Here is a 22,901-nt window from a genome sequence, read left to right as displayed (position 1 = left end):
AATAGATAGTGAAGGGGGAAGGTCCTTTCATTTGGAAACTTTGCTTTTAATAATAAGCAGATGTGTCTTTCAAAATTATCTTTTTTAATATCTGCTTTTGCTACATCAATCATTAAATTACTCATTCTTCTCTCACCAATTCATTGTAATTTTCATTCTTTCTTATTACCATGAAATACAGTTCACTAAACGTCCACCAATTTGGTGACTTTATTAGTATTAGGCCTTGAAGGGAACCTGATTCCTTGATTTGGGAAGCAGGTGTTCTGTGCAGTCAACAGAGTGGGACTAAACATTATTTTAGTCTGACCTTACAATGGTTTCACATTCCAGTCCTCCTTTAGTAAGGAAGCTGCTGTCATGATTAAGATTCCACGTCCCAGAGTCTTTGGCAGGGAATAATTTCAACACACATTTCTGACTCATTCATTGCAGTGACATTTCTCTTAGTATGAAAGACAAGCATTAAGTTAAAACCCTGTTTTCACAATTCAAAGTGCTTATAGTTTGGGTTATTTTTTTTCTCATGCTTCTCCAGAATTTTTTCCCTCCATGGTATACTGCACTCTCATTTGGGTACATATGTGGTAGTAAATTAAGCAATGCCAGGACACAGGTGTGAGTGCTGGAACATGACTTACTGCACTCTTAAATAATTAGCACAGGTTCAAGTAAGAATGATGATAATGCAATAGCTAATCCAATGTTGTTATCATTAAGGAAATGGGTAGACCTGTTACCCCAGTCCTAAAAAAGTCCATTTAGTATGAATAATGGGTCTAGAAATCTATTCCCTTCCATCATAACCCATACTATAAGAACTGATTTCTCAGTCACTCACAAGAAGAAAGAAGTAGTGTAACAAGGTAAAAATCAGCCCTCATACATTTCACCTGTGAGGACCCAGGGAACTAAAGGTCAATAAGCCTTATTTAGATATCCAGGAAGGAAATTGAGCAAATTGTTTACCTGTCATTTTATAATCAGTAGAGTATAAAATACCAGCATGGTTTCATCATGAGATGCTGTTGCCAACCCAAACTTTCTTCAGTGTGTAACTCAGACGAGCGGAGGTTGTTTTGGCTTTGGTAGCACGTTTGACAAAGCCACAAAAGACATTTGCGGTTCAGATGAAAAGTAATAAGACATGGCACATACAGGCTGTTGAACGCACACATCCGTGATGCTCCTGTGCAGGGGGCAGAGATGGAGACCTCTAGCAATGCGGTTATGTGTCTGCACAGACGGACAGTACCCACACCCACAGCTAATTGCACAGTTCTCACATGTGATGTCTATGACCTTCCCCAGCCACAAGTCACAATCATGGTTGAAGACAGCTTTTGCCAGTGTACAGAAAACCTTCGCTGAATGCTTTTCTTGGGTAAAAGAGGGTCAGATCCACATTCTCATTTGCCACAAGCACTTTTAGGGCATTTTCGTGGATAAAAACATGTTCTAGCTTCCCAGATTACTTCCAATGAACATTAAGAGGCAATTCTGTTCTAAGAAATATGACAGAATTTTAATCCGTTACAGTTCAGCATAAACTGAATAAGTGGTACTTAGGAGAGACAAGATCCGGAGAGGTAACAACAATCAATAGATTGATGATGGTATGAACAACCCATGAAACAGGAAACCTAAGACATCCTGTGCTGTGCTACAGAGACATTAATCAGTTCCTCTTCGCTTCAAGGAATCTTATATTCTTTTCTCTCCAAAGGGACATACCTTTGATGGGTGAAGCACAGAATGATTTCCTCACCTATCCCAAATAGCATTTAACTTAGTGCTTATAGTACCTTCTTCATAAATGTTGGCTGTACTGCAGATTGGCGTTGTATCAAGCCTCCTATCCCCTGACACATTCTCTCACTACAAAGAAAACTGGTAAAAAGTAGACCTCCACCAACACTTTTTCGTCATTTAAGCATATTTTGGAAGGAAGGTGGCTGCGACCACTGCTTTATGTGAGGTTCAGCTACTGGTGTTTCTAGGGCATGAAAAGGTTTAGTGACTGACTTTGGTACCAAATGGTCATGTTGCATCCAGACAGTGCTGGTAAAAGACTTAAAAGCCATTATATTATGTAGAACCATAGAATGGTTTGGGTTGGAAGGGACCTTAAAGATCATCTAGTTCCAACCCTCCCGCCCCCCCACCATGGGCAGGGACACGTTCCACTAGACCAGGTTGCTCCAAGCCCCATCCAACCTGGCCTTGGACACTGCCAGGGATGGGGCATCCACAGCCTCTCTGGGCAACCTGTTCCAGTGCCTCACCACCCTCATAGTGAAGAATTTCTTCCTTACACCTGCTCTAAATCTACCCCCTTTCAGTTTAAAGCCATTACCCCTTGTCCGCTGCAACAGGTCCATGTCCTTCTCATGTTGGGGGTCCCAGAGCTGAACACAGAACTCCAGGTGGGGTCTCACACGAGTGGAGTAGAGAGAGAGAATCACCTCCCTCGACCTGCTGGCCACCCTTCTTTTCATGCAGCCCAGGATAAGGTTGGCTTTCTGGGCTGCATATACTTCATAATGTATTGCAAGGCAGTGTGCCTTGTCCCTGATAGCTCTCTGTGGTCCCTGTGGTCCCCACATCAGACCATGCATTCCTTCTAGCACACCCTGGTCCTGGGTCATTTCACCTTTCAATGTGAAATCCTTGAAACCCTTCCTACCTTTACCAAGGATCCAGAGCAGACAAGTTGCTGCCATGGGTGGGCCCGTGGAAAGGCGTCATTTCCTATTTCTCCTTCTCACCTACTTCTGACAGAGCTCCCTGCAGATAGCTGGCTGCTCTAGGACAGTGCCTGGATTATGTCCCACATCATGGGCCCTTGGTTCACTGTGGAAAAGTACACAGTTGAGAAGAGAAGAGAAGAGAAGAGAAGAGAAGAGAAGAGAAGAGAAGAGAAGAGAAGAGAAGAGAATAAATTCAGTTGGAAGGGATCTACCTAGTCCAACCGCCTGACCACAAATTTGTTTAGAACTTGTTCCTCTCTAAACTGCAAGAATTCTCTCACATATGCAATGGTGTAACAGGAATAGTGAAACTTGATGTGCACAGTTCAGCTAAGGTAGTATCCTGCCTCTCGCCATTACAAAAATGTCCTTTAATGGCAGGTAGAAAAATCCTGTGGTAGGCAGAACTGAGTTTGCTCTTTCCCCAGATTTGATATCCAACAGTCATGACATCCTTTTAGTGCTGAAACAGAAACGAATGTCATTTTGAAAATATATCATCATTAGTTATGAAACTTCTGGATATTGCTAGAACCTATGCAGCCTTCTGAAAGCTGTAAGACAGCATTTTACACCTCTCTGATGCTGTAAGCCTTGATTCACTTATTTTTCAGAATTTGAAGAAATGTTCTTGAAACCTGCAAAGCAAAAACACGCAGTACACTTTTAAATATGTGCCTAGAGCCTTGATTGATTTGACACTTTAAAGTGTTACAACAATGTTTCAATAGTGAGGATGGAAAAATGGTGAAGTCTTGTTATATGTGGTAGGTTGAAAAATCCCTCCTGAAACTGTGGATTGCCTCTCACCTAGACTCTTTCCTGGCTGTACAGTGCAACACCTTTTTCCCAAAATTCAAGAAAAAGATATTGCGTGTGCTTTAAAGTAACATTTGCTCTCTGTGAAAGGGAATTGAAAGAAACAGTGTGTGTCCACCTGAACAATATAACTACAAGAAGCATCTCTAATTTTTAAATAACACCCTCATCACAGAGCTAACTTCCCTTAAACCAGCAAATGTTTTGCATTTGTTGGCATTGAAGAGGGAGATCTATTTTTTTAATTAGCCTGACAGTTTTCAGCAAAGCTCTGCCTGGCCTGTATCATAAAGGCAAAAATGTACTTACTGCAAGAGACATCATTATTAGACAGTACAGTTTACAAATATTAATGTTTTAAAATATACAAATTATGAAATACATTAATAATGAAATTTAACATCCTGCATGTAACATCCTTTTTAATGTATCTATCAACTTTTTTTTTCCCTTTTTCACACTAAACATAAGTTATCAACATTTGAGGAAGCCAAGAAATAAAGGCTCTGCAATCACTACCAACATCCTGCTATGAAAGCACACATGAATGCATTGATCAAAATATGGAAAATTCCATAGTATTCAAATACAGTCTTGAAGAAAGGCCTAAGCATTGAAGGGAAGGGCAGCCTGACTTTTTGAAATGAATGTCACAAGTAGCTGAAATTGCATGGTAGATAAAACTTTCCATTCCTCAGCTAAACCTAATTGGATGATGACTAAAAAGACAGAGGCTACAGTGAGCGTACAAAGATTGGGAGTATAGTACCATAATGAAGTTGCATTTACACTTTTCACACTTCTGATTTTGATAGATATGTTAGCCAAATACATTGATTTTTAGTATTTTTTTTTCCTGCATTTTTGCAGGAGCATGTACATTTAGCTAAATCTTCTTTCACATAATTCTGTAAGCCCAGAGAAATTAATTGGAATTGTAAGTTTATGCAAGCCCAAGAAGTATTTGGGGTTTTTTCCCCATCCAGTTAATTCCTGCGAGTGCTGGTTCATCCTTCCATACTGTTTGCCTAACTTTTAACCTATCATATGTAACACTGGTTTTGTCAAACAGATTTCCTCTGAGGCTGAGTCATCATCTGCTACATCCTATGCTATATCTAGTACCAGACAGTCCACAGTCTGCGTTAGCCAAGTTTTTATTCTGTTCTGCAAGAATAAAGACATCATAAAAAATACAATGGACATTAAAAAGGCCTTAAAAAAATTGGGACTCTTACTTCAAATATTAATCATCTGAGCAGAAAGGTGCTTTTTCTTCTTTTATGAAGATAATCCTCATTAATTTTCTCTGTAACAGTTAGCCACAGAAAAGCTTTTTAGATAAGTTACACAACAAAGTAATGAACATTATTCTCACTCTTTCTATGCCATTTTCAGATGGATTTCCTGACTTTACATGTGGATCCACCTGCTCCGCTGCATCAGCTTGCTGGACAGGTAAGAAAGACAAGACAAACTTTAAAGAAAACAGAAATAACCTACAGATAGTTTTACATATTTGTAGATTATCATAATTTTGCAGCTATAAAAGAAAACAAGTGTATACTCAGGAAATGCATGTTCACATCCTGTGAGGGACAGAGATCATCTGTGCCCTCAGTTGGCCCAAGAAATGCTCCAGAATCTGATGGTTTACACCCTGAAATCCAGCTGTGGCACCCACAATCCCCCATTTGGCACCCAGGATGCCCACACAGTGCCTTACACAAGAGGTAAGTGTCTCCAAATTAGATGCAAATTGCAACAAAGGGATGAGCAAGGAGTGGCCTGTTTCAATTTAATAGGAAACAAGGTTTTAATCCTCCCACTCCCTCTGTGCTGTGGCATGCATAAGGGTTACAGATTTCCCTTGGCATGGCAGAGGTATCAGAGGCAGTTAGGACCACACATTTGGATTTAAGCAGCTGTATTTCTCCCAGAGCTGTCTATAGGGATCCTTTAATCTGGGTCTCAGCCTGTCCACAAACCAGCACTCGCTGTAATATGTTAAGAATAAACGTCTTACTTTTTCAGCTTTAAGTGGCAGGGACTGTCCATTGCTGTAAGTATATTTATTACTCTGCCTATATGCTTTGGCCATAGTTTGCTAAGTTTATCATTTGGTATCAGTGCTGTATCAAACAATTTCTGTCAATTTTTCCATAAATTTTGCTGTTAATCCTGTTCTGGCTGTTTTGCAGAGAGTTGTTTTACAGGGAGCTGGTCTACAACAAAAAATAACTTCTCAAACTCAGTTATTTTTAGGCTGGGTAAGCTCCCTAGCAAATTTCACCATAAGGTCCAACATCAAGTCCTTTTGTTACAACTGGGGCTGTAAAAAGGTGGAAATGAGCTTTGTGGGAGGAGGAATGTTAAACTGTGCTATTACTTCATGCATACCTCATGGGTGGGATTTGAGACATAATCTGTTAAAGTGCAGAGAGTGAGTTTGTAGGGGTGGAATGGAGGGATGGGGAAGCAGCAAAAAATACTAGAACAAATCGTCTGTCTCATCTGACAGCACCATGGAAGTGAAGTTACCTGAGATGGCTTACACAGGTTACCACCATCGGAAGAGGACCATCATCCCCGGTGCCACCACTACATTTCCTCCTTCCTAAGTTGATTCCATTTTGTAACCTGGCAGAAAACTATCCAAAGTCTGGTGGGTACTGAGACATGCAGACACAGAAAGGAATAGAATCTTCCTCAGCAACAGCGGGAAATTATTAGATGGCTCCAAATCAGCTGCAACCCAGGAGTGTATTAGGAAGAGGTGGCTGAGCTCCCTTTTCTATCCTTTTATCCGTTTCCCCACTTCAGCCACCAGCACAGTCCCTCCTCACCAACAGCGAGTCGATGTACTTGCAGTACTTATCAAGTGGATGTGCTGTAAAGGGAAAGAATTAAAAGGAAAGGATAAGGAAGGCAGGGCTGGGGGTGAGAAGTGGTCCAACAGGCTCACGTCTACTGCAAGAGGTGCTTTGGGTGGAGATCCCCCCAGCTGGGTGGGAGGTGACCTTGGAGCTCATCGCAGCTTTCTGCATGAGCAGAAACAACACCTTGTCCCAGCACTTTCTTTGAAAATGCTGAGGTCTTCAAGTCTGAACGTCTAACTGTGAAGAAAGAGGAAAATCACCTGACTGATGTAACCAAAACACCTGATGATAGATCCCCAGTACGAGGAAGAGAAGAGAGTGCCTCAACGGCTGAGCTTTGTCCACCTGGGGCTGGGCTAGAGTACAGACCAGACGTCATCACTGGGTAGGAAGATTTTCCTATCTATTCCTCTGTGACCTTTCTGGCTGTTAGACATGCAGAGCACAGTGGGGCTTTGTCACTCAAACCTTGATCAGTAAAGATCACTCAGCAAAAACACAATCTTTTACTGCACATCAAACAGCTTTCTCCTTATCTTTCATACACCACCTCTCACCTAAGCAAAGAGGAAGCCATTTAGCACCTGAATTTTCTGGAAATGTAATTTAGTTCTCCCTGCAGCTATAAAGAGGGATTAAAAACCTCCCACAGGAGATTGGGATTACTGGGGATGTCAGCGCCTGGGTCTCCAACATGGAAGATGCACAAAACGTGATGGCAGCATGAGTCCTTCAGCTTCCCCAGGGCTGGGGCATCTTCGCTGACAGCTCGGCAGGGTCTAGCTTATCTACTGTTAATTCAGCCTGTAATGCAGCTCAGAGAGAGGGACACATCCAGCATTTCTTATTTCTTTAAGCAATGCAGTCCTGCTGCTGCAAGAAATCCCCAGCACAGTACGAATCAGTGCATTTAATGCCACAGTCCTCAGCAGTAAAGGAAAACAAATGAAAGAGTTGGGATGGCCCATCTATATGTAGTCACAGTGCTGCATTGAAGTAATTCACTGGGTTTTCCAGGGCTGCTTGTGCTCATCCATTTGCATCCACCTTTGTTCCACACTTCATTCTGGGGACTTTTACCAACATCCACACCCCTATGCATAAGACTCTTTCCTCCACCTGAAATCAGGCTCAATTCAGAGAGGAAATTTTCTGCTTTGAATAAATGCTGTTTATTACCTGCAGAGTGGTTAAAAGTTTCACATAAGGATGTGAAAATTAGGTTCTTAATCTCATTCTGCCTCAGTCAGCTGTTCTGATAAATTTTGCGATGAGTTTATCTCTGTGTCTTGTATGTAGAAAGTATATTCTTGGTTTGGTTGTGTTGTTTGCTCCACCTAGTTAAGGCATAATGATTCTCTGGACGGGAGTTTGTGCAGCACCCTTTGGGTCAAGCTCTACGCTAGATTACCATTGCCTCAATCCACCCTTTCCCATGAGGTTCAGTACACCAGTTGTGTGCAGATCAGATCTGGCCTTCTTCATATAGTTTGTCTCATACTCTAAATACCAGTTTCATCATCTACAGCAAATCAGACCCTTTAAAATAAGTTTAAAGCAATCTGATGGAAAGCGAATATCTTCTAAAGACTTAAATATAATAGAAATAAATTAATTTAAATAAATATAAATGCTTAGATGTTTCAATTCGGGAAGCTGGTTGAAAATACTTCATGGAAATGATCTCATTCCCTAGTCAGTCTTTGCTTTTTGACAGCCATTTCTCATGACATTTAATACTCACGAATAAAAGTACTTCTCGGTATGAATCAAGACCTGAGTAAATAAAGGTAAGGGAAACCTACTGCAACAGTCTGGAGACATTAAGTATTCTGTAATAATTGCCCATGGACATGCTCTTATCCTGTAACAAGCACGAGGTAACAAAACCCATGATGAAAAAGAGACATACTACCTCCTGTTTTTCACTGTTTATGTCGAGAAAGAGCAGACACTTGAAGAATCATAGTGGGTAGATATTCATTGCCAGCTCTAGCTTATCATGGGGTGTTTGGACTCAGATGCCTGCACACTCAGGTTCTAGACTTTTTTGTGTTGTTTTGGGGGGAATTTGTCCTTTTGACTTTTATATAGCTATGCTTGTGGTGAAGACCTTTTCATGTCAGCCATGGTTCATTCTGGCTGGTGACCATTATTCCCACTGATGAGGACTTCTATGACTTCTTACAAGGTCAAAACTCACAAGCCATAGTTCATAAACCTACAGGCTTACTTTAAAATCATGACTTTGAAAAAGTAATAAACTCAAGGGATTTATTTTCTCTTTGTCTAGTCCGGTCTTTGTCAAGGTCTTTCAGGATTTCATCAGAACTGCACAGGCTAGAAGCAAAATAAAAGTTATGGTTCCTTCTTAACCAAGGGACGACGTGGGCTGGAGATCAGGAAAAGATACTAAGTGCCTCTTAGCCATGTATTAAAGAGCACAAAGGTGTAAGTGCAAGAGCTACAAAAGAGTAATCCCTCACTCTCTGCTATTGAAATCAGGTAGACATGGACTTTGAAAGGTTTCATTTTTAATAGAAGGGGAAAAGCTTCAGAGAGCCTTTTGTCCAAAAAATGTATGAAATACAGGCTTTTTTGTTAGCCCCTTCCCAGGAGGCTGGCTTTGGGAAACATTTCTTGTGAGACTGACTGGTAGAGATTTGAACCCCTTGCCTGGCTTAGACTGGTGAGGTGTATGGTGTGACCAAATGTCCTACCCTTCTGACTTGGAAAATTACAGAAAAGGGATCGTGCATGAAGAAAGTTGCATCTTACTCACTTCCACTTCATTATATCAGTCTAATTCCCATTTGAAATCAGCTAGGATGAGGACATGCAGCAGAATGGACTTGCAGTGACTGGCAATCTGTCATATTAAGTATGGCTTGAAAGCCAGTTGATCTATCACGTTTTCTTTCAAATTTTCCATTCTTTATATTCCAGCAAACCCTCTCAAATGTGCAGACAAGTATTAAAAATGTCCTGATTTAAAGAGGAGGTGAGCATATTACCACAATTTAGTGCAGCATCATTATCAGTCTTCTTATGCACCACTGAAATAAAATAAACAGAGCCATATTCGCATGATGGTATGCCAATGAAAACACTGGTTTTGTCCTAGTACCAGGATCCTTAACTGAACTAGTCACCCATCCAGCTTCAGGACCACCAGGCAAGGTGTGGGGAATTCCGTGTTCTCGCCTGCAGTGACACCGTGGCTCATTTACTGCTGCTCTCTCTACTTTCCTTTTGCCTCACAGCGTTCCCTTTCCATGACATGTTCTCTGGGCAGAAGATATCTTCACGGCGTATCCATGCTGTTGTTAATTTAATAACTGAACTCCATGTAGCTCTGAGTGGGTTTTTGGAACTGGTTTTATCCTGGCCACAGCTCAGGTAACACTAGCAGCCTTCATGGCTCCACGGAGTGCAGCTGCCCTGCTACTTACCCACTGACCTGCGCAGATTTTGTAGCCTATGCAAGAGCTCTAGTTTGTCCCCAGGATCAGGCACAGCCTGAGGACGAAGGAGAGACTGACCTTTTAGTCACACAACAGGGTCACACAGTTACCATCAGACAGGGCAGTACTAAAAATTTCCCTAATCCACCCCTTCTTGTCCCTCCTCACCATATCCACATCTGGTTGCCATAAGAAGTAACCAAGCTAGTTTTAGCTGTCTTCAACAAAAGTGTCCTGGTGCTTGATTAAGCCTTGCTAAGATAAACCAGAACACTAACCCAGCAGAAAATTATTCTTTTAGTTAGTTTTCTTTTAGAGAGGATCACTCCTCTAATCACAGCATCAAAGCCAATACAAAACAGGACCTAAAGCAATTGAACGTGTTTGACTTGCCTGCATCCTGTACCTGTCCTGAGCTGCTACCATTAAACACCCACATTCACACAAAGACAGAAAACTTCCCGAGGCATGGGGAACGGCTAAACAAGAATTTGTTTCTAGTTTAAATGTGCCTTAAGATCTGCAGCTGCAACACTCTAACAAAATAGAAAACAGGTCAAAAGAAGCACTCGTTAGATGAAACCCCTCTACAGTGTTACTGCTAAGATTTTAGTGCCGGGGGAATACATTGCAGAGTCTGTCATGTATTTATCTCTCAGCTTATCAGAGGATTGTGTCAAAGAAAATGATAAGTAAAAGATAAGTTAGTTCGAGACTGACAAGACCATGTTGTCTAGGTTGCTTGAACAGTAACACAGCAACATGTTAACCAGCATCGTTAGCAAAATCGCGAATAGGAATTGCATGCCTGATGGCACTTGTAAGGAGCACAAGGAGCCACCATCTAATGAGTGCCACGGATCTTTGGTTAGTGCCGTGTACTGCCAGCTACATCTGTGAAACAAGGTGAAGATAAAAGATAAGGAATAATAAAGTAGGATGTCATTAATCAGCTTCTACAAAAGTAGCATATCAGTAGATAGCATTTAATAATACATCGCCCCAAGCAGCTCGATGTCTGAGCCTAATCTCATCTTCTGCATAAAGCACCTCCCTTGAGCCCAAGCTGCCTTTGTTCACTTTATGAACTGCAGCATCGGACCCGCTTTGCCGTTCGTGGGTGGTAGCAGGAGGCTTATCCTGCCAGGAGGCGACACACAATATTTAGGTTACCTTTGTGCTGCATTTAACCAACTAACAACAAACAACAAGGCCATTCAGGTTAACCCATCACCTAATGAGCCATAACTGCCAGGCGGCCCACTCATTACCAGTTAATAAGAAACAAGATTGCACAAGTTAGGCACTGAAGACACCTGTTAGCCAAGAGGTACCACGCAGCTCTTGGGTCAACCAAAGCAAATGAGCTTACCCATTAAAACATCAGGAATATCAGTACGGGGGTGGGATCCATCTTGAATTACTTTACCCGACTACAGCCAGTTTAGTCATAGTGACAGTCTTTAATGGGGAGAAGGGAGAGAAATTGGTAATTTTGTGGAACAAATCATAGGAAACTCAATTTTTTTTCTCAGAGGCATTATGTGATGCTCGGGATCGGCAAAGATCTACACATAGGGTTGGTGGGTACTCTACAGGTTCTACAGAAAAATGAGGGGATAGTTTTAGACTGCTAAAAGAAATTGCTATGGGTCTTTGTGTTTGCAATCAGTGAAGCTGTTTGCCATTATATTGGTTTTGGCTGGAATAGAGTTAGTTTTCTTCATGGTAGCTCGTATGGTACTATGTTTTGGATTTCTGACCAAAACAGTGTTGATAACACACTGGTGTTTTAGCTGTAGACCCCTATCTTCTACAGCTGCATGAGATGAATCCTACTCCAGCAGTCTAAATCATATTCTTGCGAGGACAGGCCTTCATCATCACCTGCAAACTCAAGAGATTTGTGTGGAGGCTGGCTATAGTGCGGCTAACTTTAATGACACCAGGCTTGGCTGGGGTCGGGCTGGGAAGTGGGGGATCTGCAGAGCATAAGGGTTCTGGCTGAAAAGCAAGAGACTGAATAGTGGAGATACTGGCAGCCAGTTAAACACTGAGATTTTCTGCAGTGGGTCATAAGAAGAAGTTTAAGAAGCGTATTTAAGTAAATGGTCACAAAACACTCCAGAGAAGTGAAGTGACTGGTCCCATTAGATGAACTAGCTAGAGATTCCCCATATTTGAATCCCAAAAGCAGAGAGGTCATCTGTCTCATCCTGAAGTGCAACATCGCAGGTTCATAGGAGACCCCATATTCCTGATCTCCCTTTGATTACATTACGGATGATGAGTTTGGCCCAGAACAGACAGTGGCTGACGCATTAGCTGGAGCACAGGAGGTAGCAAGGTGGAGATGTGTCATCACAGTACAATGCAGTCAAAAAAGTCACCTTATTACAAAATACTTTTGTAATTAAAGCTGCCCAGCTTTTCTCTGGAATTTTCTCTGCTTCTGACAAGACCGGCAGGTCACAGCCATGTGACATCTGTAGGTCCAGTGAAGACCAGTGATTTTGTAAGCACCTCTTGCAGAGCTATAACCAGCTGGGAAAAACCTGTGACAGAAAAAAACATGCCAAAGGTGTGAACAGGAAAAACACAACTGAGAAAAGGATTGTAAAATAAAATGCATGGTTACACCTGTATTAGCTTAGCCTGGCTCTCCCTTGTTGTCTCAGCTGGGTTTAGGTTAACATAGACGCCTCCTTGGTGTAGAGCCGAGTGTGACAGTCTGATTTCAGATTGATCCTTCTCCCTGGCTTTAGAGGAAGCGAAAAGTATTTACCTGGTCTGTTTAAGAGTTTCTGTGAGAATCTGTCACTTTTGACATGGCGCCAGAATGTGTAAACTCTTTGGTATGTCATATTTCCAATCTCTGCTGGCACTGTTCATATATATTTTGGTCAAATTACCAGAAGAGTTTAATTCCTCCTTAAACTGCGTTTGCCAGCTATTTCAGTAAGTAAGGAATGAGACTAACTTTCATAAATCCTTAGGAGGTAATTTAGCCTTGACAGAGCCTGTTAAGAAATGTGGTTTAGTCTTGTATGGCTAGATAAAACAAACTTCTCATTTTCTTTGGCATTTTTCTTCAAAAAGCTTTGGCTTCCTCATGTGGATGCCCTAAGAACTATGCTTTCTCTTCTGTCATCAAAAAACAAACTACGTAGATTTTCTTCATCCAAATATATTACCTTAACTACCGTAACATCGTTCTCAAAACAGGTAAAAAAGCTAAAAAGGCTCAAAAAAGCCCTATAATATATAACACCCGATAGGGACAGAGTCCAGCTAAACTAACAGATTCTTCGGTCTCCACATATTTGACTGCAGATATTTGTTTTTTATTGTATATTGATATAAATTCTCGACCATCAAAGCTGCAAAAACAACTCTCAAAGTGATTAAATTTTTATAACAATGTGTATTTCCACAAACTAAGATAAAATCACTGGATGGGGATGGAATATTCCATAGAAAATACCAAAATCTGGTACCAACCTGGGTGACACAGGTGGCCTCATTCCACCCTAGGAGGAAGACACAGATCCCTTCGATCCCAAGTTAAACCGGGCCATATCCTGGCCACACCAGACACCGTGTGTATGAACTGATGATTTATTTTAATGTGCGTAAGCCTGACACATCTGGCACGCTGAAGACTTGCTGTGCACGACGGGCTGGCAGTGGAGGGTGCCAGATGATGCAGAGCGTTGACAGATGTGCGACGAGGTGAATCCGATCCTGCATTTTTCTGCTCGCTGTGCGGCAGCTAGAATTGTACTGTACACGCCAAGCTATGCAAACCCGCCCAGTGCTGGGCAGAACCTTGCCTTCATTAAAAATATAACAGTGCCCTCTCGTGGGAAACTGAACATGTGAAGCTGAAGTTTCAGTGTCATCAAAAATTACCTTTTTCCTCAACTGCAAATACGTACAATTTGTTGCTGGTAAGCCAAAAGAAACTGCAGGGCCCAGATAAGTTCTAAGTTACATCACTGGATATTTTCACCTAGCCATTGCCCCTGGTTAGGCAACCTGGAGATTTTTTTATTATTATTATTCTTAAAAAAAAGTTGGTTTAGATTTCATCTTCTTTCCTACTTTGATAAAAGCATTGGGACACAGCTTGTCTTGGTGTACTAGGGACTGATGTTTCATCTTCTGAAACTTAAAAATACTATCTGCTTAACAGTTACCAAGTGTAACACATTTTATGTTGAATATATAATTGTGGTGGGGTTGTAGTGTATAGAGCTCTGTTTTAGACGACTAAACTTTCTCTATAAGTATGGGAGAGTTAGGCACTGCCAAAAGGACATCGTTTATTGTCAATATGCCACAAAAACTACTCTTGCAGGTAGGGAGAGCTCTTCTGCTGCTCTCCATGTTTTTTGGACTTTGGTGAACATCCTGTGCAAGTATGACTATAATCATAAAGGAGGTCTAGGCCTAAATATATAGGTTTTAGACCTCCATGTCTGAGTAGAAGGATCTCCCCTATTGGTGACAGGGAAATGTCTGTGTCTGTTTAATGGTTGTAAATTCCTCACACTGAAGGGAGAGCACAGTAAGAACAGAAAAACAACCTCCGCTCACCCCAACACTACACTACTGGCAGCTTAGCTTTGTGATAGAGAAATGGTTTCCACCTAGCAGAATCGCTCTGTGTCAAAATCATTTATTTAAAGCTAACAGTTACACATGCAGAGTTTGAGTCTCCAAGATGCTCAGTCTTTTGGTTTGCATATAAAAACTCCTGTGCTTAAACTTACATGTACGCTTAAGTATTTGTCTGGGCCCAACGCTATCAACCATTTCTTCTGTCAGAGTTGTACTCAGAAACTTGTTCAGATATGCTGAAGAATTTTGCACAGTTATGGTCCTTCCCTCAGTCATCATTACCACAGCAGAGCAAAGTACTCAAATACATGGTATCATAGAGTACAACATAGTTAATGAATATACTGCTAGTTCATTCTGGGGTGATTCCAGAAAAGAAGTAACACCCCTGTTTGAATACCTCATAAGTATATGCAACAGGGCTTCATGCATTCTAAGATAAATTTATATATACATCTGTGGGGGTATATATATATATGTATATATAAAATATATCTTAGGATGTTTGGAAAAATGCAGCAAAAAGTAGAGTCAATCAGGAACTCCTACCAATTTGTCAAGTTTATGAAAATAGAGTTATTTTTGTGCTAATTTCTACTGAAAAGGAAGTGGAGGGGGGGTGTCCATGCAAAATCACAACGACTGGTTTAAAAAGCGAGAAGATTGTAAAATCTGATTTTTACGTTCGTTAAGGGCTAGGTATCTGCCTTTCTGCAGCTGCTAATGACACCTGCAGCACTCTTTTAACAATAGATCACCTTGTCTTACTGTCATATGGAATTTTCTTCTTAAAACACATTGCATTATCTTTTTCAAAAATTTTGTGGTTTTGAAAGGTATTAGGCCAACTCATGAAAGGAAAATCCGTCAAAGGTATTCCATACAAATACATCATCTCTAATTCAAGGAATCCGGCAGAGGTTGGGAGGCAGTCTGGAAAACTTCGTATCTTTATCCTGCCCTCCAATTCTTCCTAGGAGTTTGCTTTTGGCCTTTCCTGCAGAAAGGCAGAGGGGTTAGGCTGACTTTTGGTGTGACCCACCGGTGCCTTTTTCATATTCTTATTCATTTATCTATTTGAGCTTGGACTCACTAGGACTGTGCTACAACACTGCACGACCAGCTGAAAGAGCTACGTGCAAAAGTAATGTCACCTCTGCCTTGTAGAACAAAATTATCCTTTGTCTTTAGCCTCAGGGCTCTGAAGACTTCCTCGCAGATTGACAAAGCTCAAGACCAGTTTGAGGTTACAGCAGAGCTTTCCCTGTGGTCGGGATGCTGAGGGAGACAATTGGTTTGGGGAAATTTCAGACCCTTCACCTTCGGAGAGCAGGACAGGAAAGCAGATGCCATTTAATCCTAACTCTCAGAGAGGGTCTATGTGTTTTATCATATAATAAATAGCTTTCACATTACAAATAGCGGACAAGTATAAGCAACAACTGCAGGCAGCACATAGTCAATGCGGCTTTTATAATGTTTATGCAGAATAATATAACAAGAAATCAGAGAGAAGAAAATTCAGAAGGAGCAAATGAGCCAAGGTTTTTCATGAGAAATACAACCCAGCTACAAACCTATCACTGTATAGAATAAGAGAACTGTGTATCATCGACAAACAACATGTAGTACTGAAGATATCCAAACAAATTCCACAGAGGAAGAAAATTTTTAACTAGTGATAAAACAATAAAACAAGTATTTTGTGACAGGACTCTTTTTACTGGCACTGAGCCTGTCTTCAGGCAGAGATTTCCATTCCCTTGTACACAACAAATTTTTTAAATTTTGTTTCTGAAGGAACATAATTTTAAATGTCTTTTCTTTCCTACTTATTTCAGGTTACACAGATAACGAATGAGAAAGAAAATGTCATACAGTTCATCATACTGTACTGCATGAATGGCTGGAACTGCATTGTTTTTTATTTAATACATAGTACCGTGTTTAAAGTTTAATTTGATGTTATTTTACTACTTACTCTGAGACCAGTCTCTCTCTCTCCCAGAGCCAATTCAGCAGAGAATAAATTCAACAGAGGCAAAGCCAATTTAGGCAAACAGTTGTCTGGAATGTTTTAAGTCTGTGGATTCTGCAACTGGGCTTTTCAAAGTTCTTCCAACTCTATTTTTCATTTAAGCAAGTACCTTCAAATTGAAGTGTAAGTTACTTTCCATTGCTTACCATTTGTTTATAAGCCTTAAAAGAAAAATGAAAAGCATCTTCTATAAGGAAAAAAAAACCAGGCAGGGTACTTTAAATTAAAATTACAATTCTCCGGGGGCTCCTAGAGATACTGTCATCACCCCATGAAAAATTAAAGCAGCACAAGACAAGACTGTAATTTCAGTTGCACTGACATGAAACTGTCTTATAGTGATACAGTTGTCCCTACTGGGAGCATGTGTGTATTAATATAATAAATCTGTGTCAGTATAAATCCTTTCTGTCTGCATGTCAATGTATGTAGATTTGAAACTGCAATCAGATATCACACCCTGAGCAAATCTACTGAACTCGTATAAAAACTTGCAGGATTGGGCTTGCAATACAGTTGTATCCCCAGATTAGCCACCCTAATTAGCGCAAATTGCTGTGTGTGCCGAGTGTCCGTAGCCATCCCGTTCTGCCCGGGAAGGAGATGGATGGCTGCTATCCATCAGACGGCAACAGGACACCACGTTCTCGGGCAAATTACTGTCTGGAGCTGCCTGTTAGTGGGAATACTCAACAGCGCATTCGGTGGTCTCCACTTTCTCCATGCTAGAAGGCTGGGCTTAGGTTTCACCCTGCGTGCGTGGTCATTCCTGTGGGCTGGAGGGGAAGCTGTGCGTGTGTCGGGGTTTAACTCCAGCCGGCAACTCAGCACCACGCAGCCGCTCACTCACTTCACCCCCCACCCAGTGGGATGGGGGAGAGAATTGGAAGGAAAAAGGTGAAACTCGTTGATTGAGATAAGAACAGTTTAATAGAACAGAGAGGAAGAAACCAATAATGATAGTAATAGCAATAATACCATGACAAGAATAATAATAAAACGATTGGAACATACCAAACAAGTGATGCAGAATGCAATTGCTCACCACTCGCCGACCGATGCCCAGTTAGTTCCTGAGCAGCGATCCCAGCCCTGAGCTCCCTCCAGACGTGTGCCAGAGTCCAGCTGCCTGTGTTCCCGATATCCGTGGCCCAAGTGCATACCCTTGACTCCTACTGCTGGGAAAGAGCAGAGGGAATATTTGTAGAAAGACAACAAAGTAAAAATGGGAAGAGAGGAAGTACTGTTGAGATAGGGTTGTTAGTAACTCAACGATTCAAAAAGGAAAATATCAACATGGAAATGTATAAAGTCCTAGAACAAAAAAGGTAGGGAGGCAGGTGAGGAGCTTATTGGGAATCACCAGGCTTTTGGGTGAGTCATCAGAGACACCAGTGTCCACAGGCCTGGTAGAAGTTGGTATCTCAGCACCACTGGGGATGCAATCCACGGAGCTGGGGAGGTCAACCCATCCCCTGGGTGCCTGCCCTGCCAGCAAAGGTTCTGCACAGCCATAAGCCTATTAACCTCAAGGCTCGTCAGACTGTGGCCACCTTTCCATATGATAAAAATCATATAAAGCAATATATAATTGCCTTACATTTTGTTTCTTGCTTGAACAGTTTGTTCCTGACTAGATATGCCAGAGCAAACAGACCCAAGAGAGAGGTTGTAACACGAGAGGTGACCAAACAAAGAACTGGGGAGCTGGAGGCATCCAGTGAACCTCCCTCCAAACGACATGCACCTCACCCTGGTCCACACATTTGACCAATTTTGTTGTCACTATGCATAGTTTTCCCTGTGTTTACTCAGGCCTTTCACATAGGAGTAAGGGACAAAGAAAGAAAAAGATTTAGGAAGGAAAATCAAGGAAAGGAGTTGTAATTTGCTCTTAAACTCAGGCTTTCGGATGTTGGCGTTCTTTTAAGGTAAATATACATTAACCTGTTGATTTGACAAGCTGAACAGAGTTTGTGATTTGTTGCTTGGCAGAGAGGTATTCTTGGAGCAGGTGAAAAAATGCCCTAGTTGTATAACATGGAATATTAAAGAAAAATTACTTTGGCAAACAGAAAGTTTTCCTGGTAAACACACTCTGACCCTGTGGGAGCGGTACTTCACTGACTCAAAATGTTTGCTTTCCACAGAGCAAAGGACAAGAAAGACAAAAGTCCGTGAGACTGTAATCTGCAGACCTGTCATATAAGAATGTCATGATGTAAAATCTTTTTTCTATTTCTCTCCTAAAGCTACACAGATATGGGGATGACCCAGGTGGTGAAATTAAATACTTAGTCATACGCAGGGGAAATGCAATAAATCTCCATGTAAATTGTCTTCACTACAACAGAAGACAGGACAAATCCATCTGCAAGATTAAAGATAGCAGGGAGATGGCAGAGGTGTAGTCAAGTCTGATGAAATTCACCACCTCTGATATTCAAGGAACTAATTGAATAAATCTTTGAACCATGAACAACCAAGTTCATGAAGGCAGTCACCTCATGGAAGAAGTGATTTAGAGCTTTGAGAAGATGAATATGGAACTTCTGCCTAAAAAGAGGAACTGAAGGAGCGTTTGAATCCTTGGCCTGGTTTGATCCAGGGAAAAATTCTGGATGAGATTATTGAAAAAGCAATGCATAAATCCATAAGGGCTTTTTTGATAACAAAACACATGTAATATTTCAAATTTCCATCAGGCAGGCCTAGGAGATGAAGAGGCCTTAGGGTAGCTAAGTCCTTAAAAGGGAACTTTTACATTTTCTTTTACATATGCAAAGCAGAAATGTGAAACAAGTTACTCTGCTGCTCTGGTATGCAAACTACTGGCACATAAGAACCTGTTTGTGTTCAACTGGAGCTAGGCAGAAGAATTGAGGCTAAAGTAGAATAATTGTGTCAAGTGACTGGATACGGTAAAGTAAATACAACCAGTATGAACTGGAAAATGACAGGGGTGTTTTGGGTTGCAATGGCACTCACATGTATCGTATCAGTCATATCATATAAGGGCAAAACTGCCTAGGGAATGCTATCAGAAACATCAGGTTTTGGGTATTCTAGAAGCAAAACTAGGATCAAAGTGGAATATGTAATTAGGAAAGGACCGCTTAATTGAGAGTAATTTGAGAAGAGAAAATGGGGTGCAAGGGCAATGAAAAGGTGGGCTCAAACTCAGAAAATTGGAAAATAAAATCAAAGAGCAATAGTAAGTGAATCTTCTGGCAGCAAGAACGTGGATACCTACAGACACCAATGATGCCACCCTGTGGACCTGAGTCCACCAGGACTCCCACTGGACAACCCGCTGTACTTTGTACAGGTCAACATCTGGCAGGGCGGGGGATGGAATAGCAGGGTGTCATAATATTTACAGAATTGTAATTCAATAGTGGACCTAGATCTTAAATTAGATTTAAGAGCTATAATGAATAGTTTCATAGCTGCACATAAATGTCTGCATAGTTATATAACAGTCAATTAATATTAGTAGCTCGTTTTTTTGTTAATTGGATTATGGATTCTTTTGCTTCCTTAAATTACTGATTGAGTTTACTGGCTGCTTTGCTTCTTACCTCAAAGTGTGTTCACTAATCAATAAATGCCTTGATCAGTTTGTATAAGTTACCTCTCAAGTGTCCAATCCAAAGGGGGAGTATCAACCTTCAGCTGTAACAGATGGATGACTGGTAAAATGAGTAAACTGAAAGCAATGGACAAGATATACTTTGAATTTAATAAGACTTCTGATATTGACTTATATGTCATTACATATAAGAAAGAAAATGAGGTTTAGATTACATCTCCATGAAGGAAACACACACTTGAAACTCGGAAAAGTTTCAATTCACATCTCACTTTGACATGAAGAATTGGTATCAGGTAAGGGCCCCGAGGGCTCCTGTGCTGTGAGCCAATGACTATTTTCATTGTTTACTTGTGCAGTTGAACAGGGAGTTCAATTCTAAAAAAAAGTTTTATAACTGAACCTGGTTGAGGTTCCACATTATTTAGGGGATGGGACTGGAATTCAAAAAACAGCCTAATAAATTGCAGATGTTATTTGGGGTTATAAAAGACAAGACAACAGAATAACAAAGTATATAAATGCAAATTGGAGGATAGCAAGCTTTAAAATGGATGAGACATCAAAAAAGGCATATTTTGTTGTGGGATGTATTAACCACCTTCTTGTTAGTAAGACCTGTAAGTTAATTATTTCACTCTGTTCACCATCAGTAAGTCCTAAATTGATGTACTAATATTCCAAAGAAATTTATAATATAATCATTATGTAAATACTAGTACAGAGATGACTCAGTACATAACAACTATACTGCACTTTCTGGAAATTCCTAGCACAGTTTTTTAGAACAGGGATGTGTGAGTTCAACTTCATGCTGGGCTAAGTAATTTGCATGATAATTTAAAATATTACATGGCTGCAGTGAGCAAGAAAATGGCTTCTTTCTTGCAGATATTTGAAATTTTCAGGGTTTTTTTCCTACTAGAAATTTACAGCTATAAGAATCCCAGTAGCATCATTTCTCCATCTAGAGCAACACTTTACCTCAGGATATGGGAATGTTAGTGAGGATACATTTGGCCCACACAATATATCAAGACCTTCCTCAGTTTCTCAAGGTGATTGTGAGACTGATAATGTTCAGCGAAAAGATAGCAGGAAGCAGTCTGAGTAACTAAAACTAAGGGATTTATTTATTCTTCCTTTCTGAGGAGGAAGGAGTAACCAGACCAACATGAATAGATGGTCAGAATAAAACACAACATGCAATATAATAATAATCAAAGACAGAGTTCTGGGTGGCCCGTACACTGCAGTGCATATTTCCAAAGAGAGATGATGCATAAATCAGTATTTCTCCTTCATAAAGTAGCAATCCTTAAAAAATGACAGGACAAATTAAAAAAAAAAAAGGATAAAAAAATCAAAAAGCATCTGTAGTAGAAAGCTACAGCCAAAGCTTTAAGATGTCACCAAAATGCTTTAAATGGCAGTGTTAGAATTTTAACTGCACTTGAAACAAGAATCCTGATGAAAGTCACCACCCTGGGACTCCCATAGCTGCTCTTAAATGCTCCCAAAAAAGTGATATACATTCTTTATATTTTGCATCCAGTGCATTTTTTCCCCAAGATTATGGGATGGTTCTTTGACAAAAGGTTTAAAATAATTGGCTGGAAGATATTTTTGAGATCTGGATAGAGACTGTTCCTTTCTTCTACCAGACCTTTACAAAAGCTTACATCAAACCTATTCCCAAACCTCTCTCACCACAGATAAATTCAAAGGTGATCAGGGTTGTACCCTCTCCTACTTCTACAGCTGAACATTCTGGGCCAGAACCAGTAAAAATTCTTCACGGTTGTGGAACTGCTGGAGTCTTCCCACCCTGAGAAACTGGTTTGTAGCTATGTCCTCAGCCAAACCACAGCTCTGCTCTCTCTAACTGTAAAGTCATCTTGCCCGTTTTCAGAAATTGTTCTCTTGCCATTTTTCACAGGACTAAAAACTCACAGATTCAAAGCAATCCAGTCACATACCAGAGTAGTAACTTCTTCAGGTTAGACGGGCCAGATAAGGAATTCCTTTTCCTCAAAAGAGGCTAGTATGTAGTTCATGAGTCGTCTAGGTTGAAGGACAGCTTGTTATGGCTTGCAAATGTGACAGATTAAAATGTGCATCATGTCAACGCCATTATCTACCCTTTCTCTGTAGACTCCATTCTCCTAAGGACCAGTGAATGTCAGCCTCGCTGGCTTCACAACCTAAGCTGACATTAAAAAGTGGCCTACTCTCGATATCTCTTCTTCATCTTCCTTGTCAGAGGTAGGGTGCGAAAGATCTGCTGCTTACACCATCAGAGATTTTTTTCCAGCTCTAGGTTGACTTCTAGCTGGTGTGTTCTCCCCCTTTAGGCCACAGTTTTGCTATTTGTCTGGCGAGCACATTTGACTGCTTAGTTTGAGCTGGATGGATAGGAAATCAAACCTGGAAGAGCTTCAACCTGCAACAAGTGGCCTTGGGCTACTGCTGCACTGTTCGCATAGTGCTGATCATAGACTTCTGCCCTTATGCTTTGGGTTTTATGAGCCATTAGCCCTATGTTTCTTATCCTACCCATTTCCTCTCTGCACACAGCTCCAGCCTCTGCAAATCCACGTCCACAGCTGTTACCATAAAACCGATCTCTCCCGGTGCTCTGCAGTGAGGGACAGGACTCCCATCCCCAAAATCCTAAATGTAAGCAAGAGACTAGCCAAAGGCATTAAGCTGTTAAGAGTTGAGGACAGGAAAAGA

At 41.0% G+C, this 22,901-nt stretch overlaps 1 long non-coding RNA gene across 3 annotated transcripts in view; it reads right to left on the bottom strand.

The window, feature by feature from the left end:
- Positions 1–9,620: 9,620 nt before the first annotated feature.
- Positions 9,621–22,901, bottom strand: part of LOC126046334 (uncharacterized) — a 33,218-nt gene continuing 19,937 nt past the window's right edge. The window contains exons 3-4 of one of the 3 annotated variants that reach the window (XR_007508315.1): positions 12,551–17,751; positions 9,621–12,467 (exon numbers count right to left, since the gene is read on the bottom strand). This is a non-coding gene — a long non-coding RNA (uncharacterized LOC126046334). Of the gene's footprint in view, positions 17,752–22,901 lie in introns of all 3 variants that reach the window. The other 2 variants (XR_007508316.1, XR_007508314.1) reach the window with 2 other exon arrangements.

This window comes from Accipiter gentilis, chromosome 16 (genome assembly GCF_929443795.1).
Source record: "Accipiter gentilis chromosome 16, bAccGen1.1, whole genome shotgun sequence".
Taxonomy (NCBI): Eukaryota; Metazoa; Chordata; class Aves; order Accipitriformes; family Accipitridae; genus Astur; species Astur gentilis.
The sequence above is the reverse complement of the archived record's forward strand: the minus strand, read 5'-3'. Positions and strand labels throughout refer to the sequence as shown.